Source organism: Anabrus simplex, chromosome 2 (genome assembly GCF_040414725.1).
Source record: "Anabrus simplex isolate iqAnaSimp1 chromosome 2, ASM4041472v1, whole genome shotgun sequence".
Taxonomy (NCBI): Eukaryota; Metazoa; Arthropoda; class Insecta; order Orthoptera; family Tettigoniidae; genus Anabrus; species Anabrus simplex.
This window is the reverse complement of record NC_090266.1, coordinates 304,421,446-304,440,893: the sequence shown is the minus strand read 5'-3', so window position 1 is coordinate 304,440,893 and position 19,448 is coordinate 304,421,446.

The following is a 19,448-nucleotide window of genomic DNA, read 5'->3' as shown; positions in this document are numbered from 1 at the left end:
GCGGCAGATTCGAAAGAGACCAATCACGAGCTTGGAAGCGAAATTGTGGAATGCAGGGATCTACAGAACAAACGAATTCACACCTACCAATCGATTTATAAAGTGCTGCACCATCATCGATTTAACTAGGCAATCTGTTATAAAGCCATACTCCACGTGTTTGATATGTAAAAGAAGTAAATAATATATTTAAAACTACCAGTAGACAGAAACAGTAATTACTTTCGATCTTATGAATAAATATATTTTTATTGAGTCAGCGCTTTCTACCAAGTAGGCTGCTGTATTATTGCGTCATCGTATCAGTGGAGATCCCCGAGTTGTTACTGTGAGTGCGTGCGGTTTGAGACGCAATCGGACATTCATTCTGCTCAGCATCCTTGACTGTGCGGGTCGGAACTTGTTATACCAAGCACATGTTGAATTGTGGTAACATTAACAGTGACGATTTTCTTTAACCAAATATAGAAAATTTTATATCGTGAAATGTGAGGCGTTATTTAACAAATAATATACACTATCAAGATGCAAGTGATATTATTTAATTACGGGAGTTTACAGTACAATTTACAAAGCAATTACCTTTGCTATATATATACACTGACTGACAGAGCAAATGCAACACCAAGAAGGAGTGGTTCGAAAGGGATGAAAGTTGGGGAAAAAACAGAGACGGCACGGACGAATAATTGATGTTTATTTCAAACCGATATGCAGGTTACACAATGCGCACGGCATCGACTCAGTAGGATGTAGGACCACCGCGAGCGGCGATACACGCAGAAACACGTCGAGGTACAGAGTCAATAAGAGTGCGGATGGTGTCCTGAGTGATGGTTCTCCATTCTCTGTCAACCATTTGCCACAGTTGGTCGTCCGTACGAGGCTGGGGCAGAGTTTGCAAACGGCGTCCAATGAGATCCCACACGTGTTCGATTGGTGAGAGATCCGGAGAGTACGCTGGCCACGGAAGCATCTGTACACCTCGTAGAGCCTGTTGGGAGATGCGAGCAGTGTGTGGGCGGGCATTATCCTGCTGAAACAGAGCATTGGGCAGCCCCTGAAGGTACGGGAGTGCCACCGGCCGCAGCACATGCTGCACGTAGCGGTGGGCATTTAACGTGCCTTGAATACGCACTAGAGGTGACGTGGAATCATACGCAAAAGCGCCCCAAACCACGATGCCACGTTGTCTAGCGGTAGGGCGCTCCACAGTTACTGCCGGATTTGACCTTTCTCCACGCCGACGCCACACTCGTCTGCGGTGACTATCACTGACAGAACAGAAGCGTGACTCATCGGAGAACACGACGTTCCGCCATTCCCTCATCCAAGTCGCTCTAGCCCGGCACCATGCCAGGCGTGCAAGTCTATGCTGTGGAGTCAATGGTAGTCTTCTGAGCGGACGCCGGGAGTGCAGGCCTCCTACAACCAATCGACGGGAAATTGTTCTGGTCGATATTGGAACAGCCAGGGTGTCTTGCACATGCTGAAGAATGGCGGTTGACGTGGCGTGCGGGGCTGCCACCACTTGGCGGCGGATGCGCCGATCCTCGCGTGCTGACGTCACTCGGGCTGCGCCTGGACCCCTCGCACGTGCCACATGTCCCTGCGCCAACCATCTTCGCCACAGGCGCTGCACCGTGGACACATCCCTATGGGTATCGGCTGCGATTTGACGAAGCGACCAACCTGCCCATCTCAGCCCGATCACCATACCCCTCGTAAAGTCGTCTGTCTGCTGGAAATGCCTCCGTTGACGGCGGCCTGGCATTCTTAGCTATACACGTGTCCTGTGGCACACGACAACACGTTCTACAATGACTGTCGGCTGAGAAATCACGGTACGAAGTGGGCCATTCGCCAACGCCGTGTCCCATTTATCGTTCGCTACGTGCGCAGCACAGTGGCGCATTTCACATCATGAGCATACCTCAGTGACGTCAGTCTACCCTGCAATTGGCATAAAGTTCTGACCACTCCTTCTTGGTGTTGCATTTGCTGTGTCAGTCAGTGTAATTATGTATTACGTTGCAGTATGCCAGAGTGCGGTCTTGGCACGGGATTGTTAATTACTAAGACGGTATTTGTCATCGATATCTCAAAGCCCGTGTACTCAGTTTGCATTCGCGTATTGCAAAAAATGTAATCGGTACGTGTTCCGCGATCGTGAAGACTGTGTGCGAATCGTTGTTTACCGTTCGGTATAAATTAATGGCGTGTGTGCGGGAGCACCATATTACACAGACGGCGATGGAAGAAGCCAGGACCAGCAGTGTATTTTGTAAAGCCATGCAGTGTGATGCAATGATGGCGTAATTTACGCCGACGCAGCGTCCTGGGGACCATGATGAATGCTGAGACCACACCACTTAAGTTCATCTTAAATTATAAGCATGCTTAGATAGAAGAATTGTCCTAGTTCGATCCTGATGTAGTTTAATTGTAAATGTCAGTATTTTTGTGGCTGTGCTGTGTTTTTATTAATATACAGTAATGTTTGGTTTCAGGGGAAATGCATGTTCGAACCCTGAAGTTTTCTTATTATTATTTTTCCTCTTTATTAGATGGAAAAGAGGGAAATTATTAGTTGTAGATAGGGGTATGTGTTTGTCATGGTGTTACTGTGTATTTCAATTTATGTCATGAGATGTAGAATAGAATCTTTGTTAAGGAGGCTCCACAGCCAAAAGATTGTATGGGAACAAATTTTTGTAGGGAACAGATTGTTTGTTTTAGTGCACGGAGCATGATTTATAGGTAATTGCATGGCAGATATATCCAGCCTAAAAGTGCATCGTTGAGTTAGTGTCTTTCAGACAGGAAAAGAGGACCAGCTAATTGTGAATGTGATGTGTTATAATATGAGAGAATGGCAAGATTAGCCCAGTACTCTTATATATTTATATAGATTTGTGTTAAGACAGGACAGAGGTGCCTGCAAAGTATTATAAGGGGAAAATATAATGGCGTTAGCTGCGTAATTAGAGAAAGGTTTTATTTGCTTAGATTATTCATTTTCACTACGAGAGTCGAACTCTTGTACCACGAGGTGTTAGGTCAGATGTGCCGTGTGTCATATAATGTAGCTGTGTTGAATTGAAATGTGTAATTAAGGTCGTAGTAATGCGTATTGAAGAGCATTGAGTTGAGTTCGAGGCCTACTGATTGCATATTGAACAGAGTAGTGATTTGCGGCGTTAATATGTCCCGCGGTATGTTAGAATTCCTCAGGCAAGAATTAAGAATCCAATTAGCTGATGTCACCTTTTGCGAGGCCTTACAGTTGGATAATTAAAAGTGCTAGGAAATTTATGATCCGACGTGCAAGATGATCTACCCTCAACATGTTTAACTGAGTCAGGATTTCCATGTGGTTTCTGATATAAAGAAGTTTAGCATCTCATAAAAATTGTATTTGAGTTATGTGTGTACACAGTGATATTCACTTAATTTTCTTTGCATGATATTTATAGGATTTATTTGAGAGTTTCATTTATATTAAATTTTGTCATATATTTTATTGATATTTATGTGTCATTGTCATCGTTCTTAAAGACTTGTTTCTTAAATACAAGCCCGTAGATCATTTTGACGGGAAGTTGGATATTTAAGCTATCCATTTGTAAAAGAACGGTCAGTTTGTAAATTCAGTGTAGATTTAAGGTAGGAACACCTGGAAAAATGTGATTTGTTTATAATTGTTGTAAATAAAACTTGTAATATGAATCGGATCTAGTATAATTCCATTCTGTCACGGTACGTCTTATAAAACGTTTATTGAAATAATATCCGTCAGGATTCATTAAGGTAAATTTAACTGCGTCGACTCGAAACGAAGTGTATATATTTCCCCAGATTTATTTTGTAAATATTTTTATATTAATACGGGATATTGCCCGTCTTTTCATGTAACGTATTAGTAATTTGTAAACCGGGCGAGTTGAACGTGCGGTTGGGAGCACGCAGCTGTGAGCTCACATCCGGGAAATTGTGGGTTCGAACCCCACTGTCGGCAGCCATGAAGATGGTTTCCGTGGTTTCCCCATTTTCACGCCAAGCAAATGCTGGGGCTGTACCTTAATGAAGGCCACGGCCGCTTCCTTCCCATTACTAGGCCTTTCCCCTCCCATCGGCAACATAAAACCTATCTGTGTCGGTGCTACGTAAAGCAACCAGCAATAAAAAATGTAATCTGTAACAATGTGCATGACACATATTTGTGATTTTGGCATTTGTTTGAGCCACTTTCAAGCGTTTTATTTATTTATTTGTTTATTATATCAATCACCTATAATGTTCATAGACAATAAATCTATCTTACCCCCTATTTTGCATTTTATTCATGTAATTTTGTTGCCGTTTCCCGATCACATACCTATGGTATATTTATCCCGAGATTTTTGATTTATTTTTAGCCCTGATCTTATTTTATGAACCGAACACGGAGCACTCTGACAGCACCGGGAGACTATTATAGGACGGGAATGGTACACTATATATTAGGCCGTGATAAGTGGCTTTAGTATGTGAACTGGGATGTAAATTAACACCACACTTCTGGTTTCCTTTTACAGATTCTACTTTTCATGCAACATTCAACACGTTAGCTACATTCAACTGTCACATTGCCTTTTCGACCAGCATGTCAACAAACCTACATGTCTTAACAACGTTATAGCATCATATCAAATGAGATGGTCCATAGAGGTCCAATATCAACACTGTATATTAAACTTCTACTACAACCTCGTACTTCTTCATCAAAGTGACCCACATCATCACCATATGCTATTGACTTTTATCGAAACAAATAAATAGAGGTAACTTGACCATCCTTGAACATTATTTTATTCAACATTATGTTTGCTTGCTTGCTTGTTGTTTTAAGGGGCCTAACATCTAGGTCATCGGCCCAACATTATGTTTTAAAAATACGATTTTGCCAGTATCCATTATTCGGGAGATAGAAGGTTCGAACCCCACTGACGGCAGCCCTAAAAATGGTTTTCCGTGGTTTCCCATTTTCACACAAGGCAAATGCCGGGCCTGTACCTTAATTAAGGCTACGGCCGCTTCCTTCCCACTCCTAGCCCTTTCCTGTCCCATCGTCGCCATAAGACCTATCTGTGTCGGTGCAGCGTAAAAACAACTAGCAAAAAAAAATCGATTTTGATCGTCATTCACATTATCTAGTTCTAACCGCTAGTCTTCAAGGCTTTTTATATATTAGGTTCATTTTTATTTATATGTAAATCAGGTGCCAGATTTTATTTCAAGGTTGAACCCATAGCTGATATTGCCTATATGTAAGGCGAAACATGTACCAGGTTATTTAACATGTCAGTGCAATTCAACAAAGACAAGATTTATTGTATCGATTATGTGGTCAAATTAATAAAATAACTTATTGTTATTATATCAATCAAATATCCTCAATACGGATCAAAAATGATATTTATCACATGTAATATTAATGCCACCAGGCAATATAAAACCTAACAAGTATTTGAACCTCAGAATTAAAATAGGCAAGATTTCTAGAGATATTACGTTTCTTAAAGATTTGCTTGAAATTAGAGTTGGTACCTAAGTTTCTCAAATCTTTACAAAGAAAAGGTCTTCCTCATTGAAAATCTAATGTCACTCAAAAGAAAGTAAATAGCATATGGTTAAAAACTGAAATCAAGCTATTATACAAGAAGAAATCTTTACTAAATTTACAATTATATATGACACATTTGACCATCTCTCAAAAATTATCTTCACATGAATGGATTTCATTTATAAGGTACACTGACCTTAAACTATCATACATATTGAGACAGGAAACAGAAAACCCTATACCATAAATTAATTTGTTATAAGAAAACAAACTCAAAACATCTGACCGAAATACAACCAATGAAGTGTCCACTTCCCATTTGACTAATATTTCCACAACCGGGCGAGTTGGCCGTGCGCGTAGAGGCGCGCGGCTGTGAGCTTGCATCCGGGAGATAGTAGGTTCGAATCCCACTATCGGCAGCCCTGAAAATGGTTTTCCGTGGTTTCCCATTTTCACACCAGGCAAATGCTGGGGCTGTACCTTAATTAAGGCCACGGCCGCTTCCTTCCAACTCCTAGGCCTTTCCTATCCCATCGTCGCCATAAGACCTATCTGTGTCGGTGCGACGTAAAGACCCTAGCAAAAAAAAAATATTTCCACTACAATCTATATATATATAAAATAACTTGTCCTGACTGACTGACTGATTCATCATCGCCGAGCCAAAACTACTGGACATAAAGAAATGAAATTTTGGGGATATATCCATATTAAGACGTAGGTGCTCGCTAAGAGAGGATTTTTGGATATTCCTTCGCTAAGGGGGTGAAATTTTAAAATCAGTTGCTCTATATCTCAAAACTTTAAAAGTTTACAGATGTAAAAATGAGTATTTAGAATCTTCTTTAAAAATAAGGACACACGTATTTTTTTGTTTTCAGAAAATCCCAATAGGAGGGGTGAAAAAGGGTGAAAATGGGGAAAAATGGGTTGAATGCCTTTAATCAGGATACCGGTACTTATATCTCAGAAACTGAAGATATTACAGACCTGAAAATTGGTGTTTGGGATCTCCGTTAAAAATAAAGAAACACGTATTTTTTGTTTCTGGAAAATCCAATTTAGGGGGGTGAAAAGGGAGTAATATCTTAAAATGAGTGTATCTATCTCAAAATTTTTAAAGGTTATAGATGTGAAAATTGGTATTTAGAATCTCCTTTAAAAATAAATAAACACACGTATTTTTTCGTTTTTGGAAAATCCAAATATTGGGGGTTAAAAGGGGGGAGGGTAAATTTTTTAAAATGAGTGTTTCTACATCTTAAAACTTTAAAATTTACAGATGTAAAAATTGGTAGTTAGAATCTCCTCTAAAAATAAAGGAACACGTATTTTTTGTTTCCTGTAAATCCCAATAGGAGGGGTGTAAAAGGGTGAAAAATGGGTTGAATGCCTTTAATGAGGATACATATATCTCAGAAACGAAATATATTACAGAACTGAAAATTTGTATATGGGATCTCCTTTAAAAATAAAGAAACACGTATTTTTTAGTTTTGGAAAATCCAATTAATGGCGGTTAAACAGGAGTGACAAATTGGGTGAATTTTTGAAAGACTATATCTACAGAATATCTTGGAAACGTAAAATGTTACAGACGTAAAAAGTGGGTGTTTGGAATCTCCTGTAAATCTAAAGAAACATAGGTGATTTGTGTTTGGAAACTCCACTTAAGGGGAACTCAAAAGGGGTGAAATTTTAAAATGAGAATTTTTACAGTTTATCTCAAAAACTTAACATGTTACAGAAGTGAAAAATGGTATTTTTTTATCTCTATTTAACATAAAGAAACGTGTATTTTTAGTTTTCGGATATACCACTTGGGTGAAAGGGGGGGGGGGGTAAAAGTGACTGAAAATGGTGTTGAATTCTTTTAATTAGGCTACTGATATCTCAAAAATGAAGATGTTACAGACGTGAAATTTGATATTTGCAATCTGCTTTAAAAATAAAGAAACACGTATTCTCGGAAAATCCAATGAAGGGGGGGGTGAAAGAACTGAAAAATTAATTGACTTAATTGTATGAGAATACATACATCTATTAAAAACTAAAGTTGTTACAGACGTGAAAATTCGTATTTGGATCTCCTTTAAAAACAAAGAACAACGCGTTTTGGGGGGAAACCATCTTGGAGGGCGGGAGTGTAAAGGAGTTGAATTCCTTTCATGAGGACACATAAATCAAAAACTGAAGAAGTTAGAGTCGTGATAATTGGTATTTAGAAAATCCTTTACTATTAAAGAAACAAGTATTTTTTGCGGGAAAATTCACTTAGGGGGGTGGGGGGAGTAGTGTGAAATGAAGTGAAAAAAGTAAATTATTTTTATGGGTATACTTATATCTCAAAACTGAAGGTAATAGACGTGAACATTGGTGTTTGGAATCTTCTTTAAACATAAGAAACAAGCCTTCTTTTAATTTTTTTGTGGGGGGGGGGGGGGGGTCGGTAAATAAACTTAACGGCGGTGGGGTGTAGAAGGAGGTGAGATCAATTGATTTTACTGTTCTTAATGTACTTATAAGGATCCTCGGCAGCGCGCCGGCCTCTCACAGCTGGGTTCCGTGGTTCAAATCCTGGTCACTCCATGTGACATTCGTGCTGGACAAAACGGAGGCGGGACAGGTTTTTCTCCGGATACTCCGGTTTTCCTGTCATCATCCATTCCAGCAACACATAATAATAATAATAATAATAATAATAATAATAATAATAATAATAATAATAATAATAATAATAATGTTCCGGACCGTCGTCAAATGTGCGGACCGCGCTGGAAACGGCTCCTGGACGGGTAATGACTAAGAATGCAGTCCAGCCGCGGGTTCAGTGCCTTCTAGGCACCCAATATGACACCACGCCGGATCTCCTGAAGGATTTTATCCATATTAAAAATGATTATAGTAAAAGATGGCAAAGATTTACGGACCCAACTGACCGGGAGGAATACCTGAGCCTAGCCCGGGAAGTACGAAATCGATTGCTGGAAAAAAAGATTGAAAAATGGGAGGAAACGTGCCGTAATCTAACAGAAAACGAGTCATATCGGGAATTTTGGTGGATTCTCGCAGAAAACGAGTCAGACCGCGAATTTCGGCGGATTATATATCTAAAACAATAAGCATTCAATTATAAATTTCAGTATAATACCGTAGCGAAGCACGGGTATCTTGCTAGTTAACCTATATAACACAACCTTCTCTGATCATGAGATGAATCTATTAGATAAGGGCATTAAACATAATTGGCCCAATCACAAAAAAGCAGAGGACATAATCACTGAAACCTAATATCGATAAACAAATTCCGATTGACAAACAAAATGACGTACGTTAAGTAAAACAAAAACTTCCAACATCTATATATATAAAATAACTTGTCCTGACTGACTGACTGACTGACTGACTGACTGACTGACTGATTCATCACCGCCGAGCCAAAACTACTGGACATAAAGAAATTAAATTTTGGGGATATATTCATTTTAGGTGCTCGCTAAGAGAGGATCTTTGGATATTCCGTCGCTAAGGGGGTGAAAAGGGGGTGTGAAATTTTAAAATGAGTGTATCTATATCTCAAAACTTTTAAAGTTTACAGATGTAAAAATTGGTACTTAGAATCTTCATTAAAAACAAAGAAACACGTATTTTTTTGTTTTCGGAAAATCCCAATAGGAGGGGTGAAAAGGGGTGAAAAAGGGGTTGAATGACTTCAATGAGGATACTTTTATCTCAGAAACTGAAGATATTACAGACCTGAAAATTGGTGCTTAATATCTCCTTTAAAAATAAAGAAATACATATTTTTTGTTTTTGGAAAATCCAATTAATGGGGGGTGTGAAAAGGGGGTGAATTTTTAAAATGAGTCTATCTATATCTCAAAACTTTAAAAGTTTAAAGATGTAAAAATTGGCATTTAGAATCTCCTTTAAAAATAAAGAAACACGTATTTTTTTGTTTTCGGAAAATCCCAATTGGAAGGGTGGAAAAGGGTGAAAAGGCGGTTGAATGCCTTTAATGAGGCTACTTATATTTCAGAACCTGAAGATATTACAGACCTGAAAATTGGTATTTGGGATTTACTTTAAAAATAAAGAAACCGGTATTTTTTTGATTTTGGAAAATCCAAATAATGGAGGGTGAAAAGGGGGGTGAATTTTTAAAATGAGTGTGTCTAAATCTTAAAACTTTAAAAGTTTACAGATGTAAAAAAATGGTATTTAGAATCTTCTTTAAAAATACAAGAACACGTATTTTTTGCTTTCTTTAAATCCCAATAGGAGGGGTGTAAATGGGTGAATAATGGGATGAATGCCTTTAATGAGGATACATATATCTCAGAAACTGAAAATATTACAGAACTGAAAATTTGTATATGGGAGCTCCAAGAAACCGGTATTTTTTTGATTTTGGAAAATCCAAATAATGGAGGGTGAAAAGGGGGGTGAATTTTTAAAATGAGTGTGTCTAAATCTTAAAACTTTAAATGTTTACAGATGTAAAAAAATGGTATTTAGAATCTTCTTTAAAAATACAAGAACACGTATTTTTTGCTTTCTTTAAATCCCAATAGGAGGGGTGTAAATGGGTGAATAATGGGATGAATGCCTTTAATGAGGATACATATATCTCAGAAATTGAAAATATTACAGTACTGAAAATATGTATATGGGAGCTCCTTTAAAAATAAGGAAACACGTATTTTTTTGTTTTTGGAAAATCCAATTAATGGCGATTAAACAGGAGTGACAAACTGGGGTGAATTTTTTGAAAGACTATATCTACAGAATATCTGAGAAACGTAAAATGTTACAGACGTAAAAAGTGGGTATTTGGAATCTCCTGTAAATGTAAAGAAAGATAGGTGATTTGTTTTTGGAAACTCCACTTAAGGGGAAATAAAAAGGGGTGAAATTTTAAAAAGAGAATTTCTACAGTATATCTCAAAAACTTAACATGTTACAGAAGTGAAAAATGGTACTTTTATCTCTATTAAAATTAAAGAAACGAGTATTTTCAGCTTTCGGAAATACCACTTGGGTGGAAGGGGGGGGGGGTAAAAGTGACTGAAAATGGTGTTGAATTCTTTTAATTAGGCTACTGATATCTCAAAAATGAAGATATTACAGACGTGAAATTAGACATTTGGAATCTGCTTTAAAAGTAAAGAAACACGTATTCTCGGAAAATCCAATGAAAGAGGGGGGGTGAAAGAATTGAAAAATTAATTGAATTAATTGTATGAGAATGCATACATCTAATAGAAACTAAAGTTGTTACGGACGTGAAAATGGTATTTGAATCTCCTTAAACAAAGAAAAACGCGTTTGGGGGGCGGGAGTGAAAAGGAGTTGAATTCCTTTCATGAAGACACATAAATCAAAAACTGAAGAAGTTAGAGTCGTGATAATTACTAGTTAGAAGATCCTTTACTATTAAGAAAACAAGTATATTTTGCCGGAAAATTCACTTACGGGGTGTGGGGGGGGGGGGAGGGGAGTGTGAAAGGAAGTGAAAATAAAGTGAATTATTTTTATGGGGATACTTATATCTCAAAACTGAAGGTAACAGATGTGAACATTGGTGTTTGGAATATCCTTTAAACATAAAGAAACACGTCTTCTATTTTTTGGGGGGGAGGGGGGGGGTAAATAAACTTAACGGCGGTGGGGTGTAAAAGGAGGTGAGATCAATTGATTTTACTGTTCATAATGTACTTAAGGAGCCTCCGTTGCTCAGGCGGCAGCGCGCCGGCCTCTCGCAGCTGGGTTCCGTGGTTCAAATCCCGGTCACTCCATGTGACATTCGTGCTGGACAAAACGGAGGCGGGACAGGTTTTTCTCCGGATACTTCGATTTTCTCTGTCATCATTCATTCCAGCAACACTGTCCAATATTTCATTTCATTTGTCACTCAACGATCATTGCCCCAGAGGTGTGCTTCGGCAGCCGGCACAATTCCTATTGTCGCCGCTAGATGGGGCTTTATTCATTCCATTCCTGGCCCTGTCGAATGACTGGAAACAGGCTATATAGTTTCGATGTACTTATTCTGATCATAAACCGATCATTTTTAATCTTTCCTGGGTTCGTTTTCAACAGCCATCTTTTCCTTCGGAGAACGTTCTTAGATTACAGTAGATTCTCCTGGCATGTAAATAAAAATTTAAACACATTTGAAATAAACGATAGGAATGAGATGGACCGTCAAATTGTTCACCTCTATAATAAGGTCAACAATGCACGGAAGTATGTCATTGGTATCGCCAGAAATCCCGCACACTTGCCTACGCGCGACGATGGTGCTGGTCACATTGTAACAATGACACTGGCAGCAGATGTAATTTACCGCCAAGTAGCGGTCTTGCATCTTGCTGTGGGGTCCAGAACATCTTTTAATATTAATAATAATAATAATAATAATAATAATAATAATAATAATAATGTTCTGGACCGTTGTCAAAATTGCGGACCCCCCTGGAAACGGGTCCTGGACGGGTAATGACCAAGAATGCAGTCCGGCCGCGGGTTCAGTACCGCCAAGGCACCTAAGACGACACCACGCCGGATCTCCTGAAGGATTTGATCCATATTAAAAACGCTTATAGGAAAAGATGGCAAAGATTTAGGGACCCAACTGACGGGGTGGAATATCTGGACCTAGCTTGGGAAGTACGAAATCGATTGCTGGAAAGAAAGATTGAAAAATGTGAGGAAACATACCGTAATCTATTAGAAAACGAGTCAGATCGCGAATTTTGGCGGATTCTCGCAGAAAACGAGTCAGATCGCGAATTTCGGCAGATTATATATCTAAAACAAAAAGCATTCAATTATAAATTTCAGTATAATACCGTAGCGAAGCACGGGTATCTTGCTAGTTGATTAATATGATAACATCTAACAACAATTACAACGTCTCGAAACAAATTCAAAACCTGAAATCCAAAATCGATAATAGCAACGTAATATTAACAAAGGCAGACAAGGGCAACACCATAGTAATAATGAGCAAGCAGGATTACAGAGATAAAACATAACTTTTTTCAAATAAAACCTATACAATAATTAATTAAAATCCAACAAACAATATACAGCAAACTTAAAGAACCTTTTTAAAAATTCTACTTTCATTTTAAATGATCAAGATTATCAGATTATCAAGATTACCTACTGTAAGATCATTAACCAAAATTCATACAAAGGAGGTCCCCATTTGACCAATAATTAATAGTATGAATAGTCCTATCTATAAAACTTCTCAATTCCTACACAAATTCCTAAAAAACATTTCAAATTCAACAATTCCAACCCCATAAAAAACTGGATCAAACGTTGCAATTCCCTAAACAAATTCAGTCTGCAACCAAGATACGTTTTATGTTCTTTCTACATTACTAACATGTATACAAATATTCCTATCAATAATACTATTAACATCATAAAGAACAATCTGACAACAAATAGCACAGTAAGTAAAATCGAAATTGATGAATGCTTAAAATTACTCAGTTTAGTTTCAATTTTCAATAAGAATATTTACAAACAGGAAGGTTTGGCGATGGGAAACCCGTTATCTGGAATATTAGCTTACATATACTTAGATAATCTCGAGCACAGTACGATAATTAATAACATCAATGGACTCTGTCTTAGGCATTGTTACGTTGATGATACCATAGCAATCATAGACAAACAAATCAACAACAGTGATAACATATTATTATTCCTTAAAAATTTAGGTAATAACATTAAAGAAGATGTGATCAATAGCTCTTTAAAATTCCTAGATATCAAAGCCACACCAGTATCAAACAAGTTCGACTTCCAAATATACAGAAAGTCCACCTTTTCTCCGACAACCACAAAAAAAATCATTCATTATATCCCAACTCACATCAAAAAAGCCACTTATCACAGTCTAATATATACGGCATTAAAAATCTATATGTCTTCTACAAATTTTAAAAAAGAATTATAATTAATTAATGAAATAGCTAAATTCAATGGATTTAATATGCATACAATTAATAAAATCATCAACAAAACCAAATTAAAACAAGCTACAAATTTAACTCCATTAAAACCTGCCAAACCAAAACACGCTAAATTCACATTCACTAACCATGCTATTCATCCAATTACCAATTCCTTAATGATACACGATGTAAAAATAGCCTATACAACAAAAACACTAATCATAACTTTAATCATAACTCTATTAACGTCACAGATAATCGTTACTCTGGATCAGATATATACAGATTAAAATGCTTTACATATCATTTTTCTTATGTTGACCAAACTGGCCGCAGCTTTTCAACCAGATATGTCGAACATTACAATGCACAAAGACACAATAAATTCTCTGCTATGGCCAACCACATGAGGGACACAGGGCATAAATTCACTATAATAGAACAGGACAAGATGGTGACTACTGTGTGTGTGAGTCTGTGATATCCGTAGTGGATAATGGTGTAAGATGCAGTGACAAATGTGGCAAATGCAGAAAAGTAGTTAAAAATGGGATTCTATGTCATAAGTGTGATGAATGGTACAATTTTCGTTGTGCAAATATTGTAAATAGTACTGATGTTGAAGAAAGTGTGTGGCTGTGCCCCAAGTGTAAACAAACTGATAGTGAGGCAGAACAACAAGACTTATGTGCTCTGAAACTTGAAAATGAAAGCTTAAAGGACAGAGTAAAGAAACTGGAAGATAAAGAAGACATTGGAGAAGAAAGATCGCCGTGGACGAAAGTGACGCGTAGCCATTTTAGGCCTAATGTTAAACATATGGGAGAAACTACATACAACTTAAAACCGGGAAAAAACTCTTTGCAGTGCCAAACAGATTTCAGTCATTGCAACAAGTTCCAGAAGAAGACACATCAAGTTTTCCAAATTATTTCAAATCCAGTGGAGGTAACCTACAGAAGAAGAACACCAACCGAAAATCAAGATCGCCAAAAATTCATCTCTACGCAGACAGTCAAAGGCGGGGTATGGCAGAAGGCATCAAGGATAAGCTGCAAAATACAGAAACTGAGGTTTTAGGACTAATAAAACCAGGTGCCAAAACTGATCCTGTATCCTGTGTTAGAGAAGGACAATTATGTGGTGATTGTGAGTGGTACAAATGACATTACTGCAAATGAAGGTGAGGAACTAATTACGACCCCCAGAGGTAAGATTTCCAAACTACCTGACTCAAAAGTAATTGCAGTTAATGTGCCACCCAGGTATGACCTTTTAGAGGACTCATGTGTGAACAAAGCTGTACATGATGTAAATATAAAAATCAAGAGATTATGTAAGAGTTTTAGACAGTGGCGGCCGGTCAGTACGTGCTACCGGGCTCCAGTACGCAGCTTGGAACTGTAAGGAATATTATTTATGTACAGTACAATTATCCTGGTGCCTTTTCGTTGTTTTGAGTACGATATGAATTTGTGTTTTGTGCAAATCAGGACGAGATCTGTCGAACACCTAGCGCCGTTCTCCCGGGGAACAAGGCTCGTGCTCATGTGAAGTGAGCCCTTGCCTGTAGCCTGAAGGAAGCAATACGCAGGCGCAGCCAAGCTTGCAACACTCCCCCTAGCCGGCGGAGTATACCGTAAACCGGGATCAACTTTCACTGATCCCGTCTATAGTTACTTCCTCTCCCGCAAGGGGGTAGAATTACTCGATGTCTCCTGCTACCCGGAGCGCAGCGAGGGATCCAGTCGGCCGTGCTTATGTTGAACGTGGTAAGCAAATCTGACACTAGAGAGTAGCATCGTCTGGGTTCGAAAGTAAAGCGTAAGTGGAGGCAATCTATCTCACACATGCTTATTAAAATATCCATCTTCCTTTTGTGTCAAAAATAAGGAATTCGTAGGTGAGTCAAAGAATCTTTGACTGACCCTAAATGTTATCCCGCATTACAATGTAATTTACTCTGGTGAAATGAAATAGCGTATGGCTTTTAGTGCCGGAAGTATCCGAGGACATGTTCGACTCGCCAGATGCATATCTTTTGATTTGACTCCCGTAGGCGACCTGCGAGTCGTGATGAGGATGAAATGATGATGACGACAACACGTACACCCAATGATGGTTAAAATTCCAGACCCTGCCGGGAATCGAACCCGGGATCCCTGTGACCAAAGGCCAGCGCGCTAACCATTTAGCCATGGAGCCGGACATTTACTCTGGTAATAGGGGAGGTCTCAATGAATCAGTTGGCAGCTCTTTCAGTTACTTTGTGCGGTTTTTAATCTCGCGGTTATATTACTGGTGCGTGTTTTTCCTGTCATTGTGTTAGTGCTAAAGTTTATACGAAGATTTATCAAATTATTTATCCACTGCAGTGTATATAAAGTGAAATTAAATTAGTGTTCTTAGTGGGGATCTATATTCCCACGATTCTATTTGCACTGATGTAAGTTGCGCCATTAGGTTAGTAAAAACAATATTTCTCCAATGAATTATTTATCTCGTAGACAGTTGTCGAAGAATTCATCTGCTTCCAAATTAATGTTGTTTTTGTTTGTTCTGAGTTATAAATTGTGAGAAAAGTTGTATTTTTATTATTATTATTATTATTATTATTATTATTATTATTAGTAGTAGTAGTAGTAGTAGTAGTAGTAGTAGTATTACCAAGTTTGAAGTATGCGTTGTTCATCATGGCAATATGCAGATTTAAAACAGCGTATTTAGCTTGTTTTTTGTAGCACGTAGGACGATTTTTTCACGAGCCGCCACTGGTTTTAGAAATGTCTATGTAGTAGATACTTTAGGTCTTGGCAGGCAAATGTTCACTAGGCATGGGTTACATCTGAATGGCAATGGAAAAGCAACTCTCTGTAGACAAATTGCTATAATTATCAACAGAGATTTGCAAACTAATATGCACTTAAGAAAACCCATACCACTAAATTGGCATATACAGGGAAACTTGCCAGAAAACCCAGATCCTTAAATCAAGATCTATGTACAAAGATCTGGGTTCCAGGGACGTTCTCAACTCATGAGTCAAAGGTTACCCAATTACAACAGTCAAGTTTTAGGGAGGAAGGGGGTCTGAGATTGCTCTTGGTAAACTGTCAGAGTGTAGTAAATAAACAATTAAAATTCGGTACATTGATGGAATCTTATGAAAGTGACGTGGTGATACGAGTGGAATCGTGGTTGAGAGAAGGGGTGGGTAATAGAGAAGTATTTCCAGAAGGGTATACAGTCTATTGTAGAGACCGAGGAGATAAGATGGGAAGGGGGGGGGGTGTTTATTCTGGTGAAGGAAACTTATTGTTCACATGAATGGTTTGCTGATGAAAGGGATGAAATATTAGGGATAAAATTAGTTTGTGATAATATATGAAGGAGGTGGGAATTATAGGAAAATATAGGCCTAGAAGGGAGGAAAGAGTCATGGAAATATTTGAGAAAATAATAAATTATACTCATAAAAACAATAATAATGATATGGTAAGAATTGGGGGAGATCTGAAGTTGAATGGAATGGAGCTGCAAGTGAAGCCCATGAAGAGAAACTGGCAAAAAGGTTAATTTAGGAGGGAGGATTTACACAAGTATACAAGAACCGACTCGTCTCCATAACTTGCTAGATGTATTCTTGGTTAAACTATGGGAAATTGTTGATAAAACTGAAGTAATTGAAGGAATAGGTGACCATAAGGCTGTAATAATGGTACCAAAAATGCTTAATAAGGGGGTCATACAAGACAAGAAATTATACAGAAAAACTAAAGTTGATGAATTTGGCACTTACCTTAAATCACAATTCAGTTGTTGGATAAGTGAAGGGAGTAATGTGGATACACCATGGGCTAAATTTAAAGGAATCATTTGGGAAGGAGAAAAGAGATTTGTACCTGTTAAGAAGGGTAAAATGACCTCAGACCCTCTTTATTATACAAGGCAAATAAGAAAATTAAAAAGAAAATGTAGAACAGTAAACAGGAAAATCAAAGAGGGTAGGGAGAATGGAGAAACAAGAACACAGCTAATGAGGGAACTGAATAGAGTGAAAAAGGAAGCAAAAGAGAATTATATGAATGGCATACCTCAAGAGGGTAATGACCACAGAGGGAAATGGAAAAAGCTGTATTCATATATTAGGAATCAAAAAAATACAGGAATGCAAATTCCTACAATGGTGGGAGAAGGGGATGAACACTATTTAACAGATACTGAGAAAGCAAATCTATTTAGTACGGAATTCAGAGATTCAGAGACACATAAGGGAAACAAGAAGCTTCTCATTCACAAATGAAGATATTTTCAGAGAAATCCAACTGCTTCAGCAAGGAAAAGCAGCAGGAAGTTATCAAATTACTGGGGAGGTATTAAAGACAATGGGGTGGTACATAGTGCCATATTTAAAATTTCTCTTTGACTATGACTATGTCATAAATAATAGTGTAATACCAAAGGATTGGAAGGAATCTATAATAATACCAATTTATAAAGGAAAGGGTGATAAAAAAGGAAACCAGAGAACTACAGACCAATCAGCCTGACCAGTATAGTTTGTAAAATACTGGAGAGTTTAATAGCAAAGTACATCAGAGAGATATGTGATGATAAAAATTCATTCATGAGGAGCCAATATGGATTTAGAAAGAAATTTTCTTGTGAGGCACAACTGGTGGGATTTCAGCAGGACGTATCAGATCAGTTGGATTCAGGAGGCCAGTTAGATTGCATAGCCATAGATCTTTCCAAAGCCTCTGATAGAGTGGAACATGGAATATTATTAAAGAAATTGGAGGGAATAGTATTGGACGTAAGGGTTATACATTGGATAAGAACATTTCTAAATTCAAGGGTTCAGAAAGTCAAAGCAGGAAATAATATATCACAGGAAGAGAAAATTTCGAAGGGAATTGCACAGGGTAGTATAATCGGTCCGTTACTTTTCTTAATATACGCAAATGATTTAGGGAACAATGAAATGAAATGTCGTATGGCTTTTAGTGCCAGGATATCCCAGGACGGGTTCGGCTTGCTAGGTGCAGGTCTTTCTATTTTACGCCCGTAGGCGGCCTGCGCATCGTGATGAGGATGAAATGATGATGAAGACAACACATACACCCAGCCCCCGTGCCATTGGAATTAACCAATTAAGGTTAAATCCCCGACCCGGTCGGGAATCGAACCCGGGACCCTCTGAACCAAAGGCCAGTATGCTGACCGTTCAGCCAACGAGTCGGACTAGGGAACAATATAACATCAAAAATAAGATTGTATGCAGATGACATAATTGTTTATAGGGAAATAAATAACATTGAGGATTGTTCAGAATTACAAAGGGACCTTGTGAGTATCCAACAATGTGTTGAAGAAAATAATATGAAGGTTAATGGAGGCAAATCAACTGTTACAACATTTACAAACAGGAGCTTTAAAACTGAATTTGAATATACTTTGGATGAGGTAGTTATCCCAAAAAGATGGCAAGTGCAAATACTTAGGTGTGAGATTTGAAAGTAATTTGCACTGGAAGGGTCATGTTGATGACATTGTTGGGAAAGCATACAGATCGTTACGTGTCATAATGAGGCTACTTAAAGGATGCAACAAAGAATTAAAAGAAATCAGTTACTTAAGTATGGTTCGTCCATTATTGGAATATGCAAACAGTGTTTGGGATCATCACCAAGCATACCTAATAAAAGAAATAAATAGTGTGCAGAGGAAAGCAGCAAGGTTTGTAACAGGATTTCAGGAGAAAAAGTAGTGTATCAGAAATTTTAGAGGAACGTGGGTGGGAAACTTTAAGTAAGAGAAGGGAGAAAACTACACTTATAGGATTATATAGAGCCTATACA